Source organism: Aplysia californica, unplaced genomic scaffold (genome assembly GCF_000002075.1).
Source record: "Aplysia californica isolate F4 #8 unplaced genomic scaffold, AplCal3.0 scaffold00527, whole genome shotgun sequence".
Lineage (NCBI taxonomy): Eukaryota > Metazoa > Mollusca > Gastropoda > Aplysiida > Aplysiidae > Aplysia > Aplysia californica.
In genome coordinates, this window is record NW_004797797.1 from 250,719 (window position 1) to 252,085 (window position 1,367).

The following is a 1,367-nucleotide window of genomic DNA, read 5'->3' on the forward strand; positions in this document are numbered from 1 at the left end:
TGTATCTGTGTGTGTGTGTGTGTGTGTGTGTGTGTGTGTCTGTCTGTCTGTCTGTGCGTGTGTATCTGTGTGTGTGTGTGTGTGTGTGTGTGTGTGTGTGTGTGTGCGTGCGACTCTTAAAAAAATGGTTTTAAAAAAACGTTTGACTTGCGCGGCAGCTACATGACTTTAATACTAATAATAATAGATAGCATTTGTATAACGCAAGCCCCCGCTCAACAGCAAGCTCTATGCGCTTTACAATCTATACTCTTACCCCAGTAGACCTAACAGCATTCTGAAACAAATTCAACTTCCTGTCCGTTTAAGTGCGCTAAAACACTAACATCTTATTGACAAGATCTTTCGCTGTCTATGGCCCGGTACCCATTCCCACCTGGGTGAAGTGAGGAAAATTCGTGTAAAGTGTCTTTCCCAAGGACACAACGTCAGGCTCGTGGATCGAACCCCCGAACCCGCAACCTCACGATTACGAGTCCAATAGCCGAACCATTAATATATAAGAACTATAATGCCTCATGTCTATTAAGTACAAATAAAATGTACTATCAATCCGCAGTGCTAAAAATTACCGTCATCTCACTGGTAATAAAACAAGCTGACCTTTTAGTTGTAGTTTCAGTAATACGTGTTGCCCATGGGGGGATCGTGTCAGGTCGGGGTGGTTTGCTAGCCAGATAGAGGACACGAAGAAGCTATCGTGGCACAAGCCAATCGCGCCCGACTTGTCGCCTCAAAAACATTCGGGTTTGTTTTCAGGCGACGAGTTGGCGATCGACCCGACCCGACCCGATCCGATCCACAATGGGCACCTGGTATAAGAAAGAATTTTACAGCATTTACAACCCAATAGGGTCATAAAAGCGTTGAAGATTAGAGGTGTTACAAGAGAATAACAAACGCAAGCAGGAAAAGGAAAGGTAAGGAGGCTAGATGTTTGGTAGGAAAGCTGGAAAAAACCACACCAGAGCACCTGCAAACCTACGGCAAACAGGCTAATCTACCGTATTTTACATTCTTTTTAGTTAAATGTCGGTGGCAAAAAGGTTGGACTCTCGGAATCGCAACCATAAGGTCGTGGGTTCGAATTCCGTCAGGGGCCAGGCGTTGTGTCCTTGGGAAAGGCACTTTACACGAATGTTCCTCGCTTTACCCAGGTGGGAATGAGTACCCAGCTACAGAAGTGAAAGATTTGTCAGTGTTTGAGCTCTTAATCAGTTGCCTGCACTGTATGTTTCTCGGTAATCTTGAATGTTTCGGAGTGTTACATGGTCTGCTGAGGTAATAATATCGTGTAAAGCGCATAGACCTTGCTTTTTGAGCGGGAGTATGCGCTATTATCATTATCATTATTATTATTATTATTA

At 44.1% G+C, this 1,367-nt stretch overlaps 1 protein-coding gene across 1 annotated transcript in view; it reads right to left on the minus strand.

The window, feature by feature from the left end:
* The window catches only part of LOC101847365 (transmembrane protease serine 3), a gene marked incomplete at its 3' end in the record, with an annotated part of 15,985 nt that overhangs the window by 11,815 nt on the left and 2,803 nt on the right, over positions 1-1,367 (minus strand).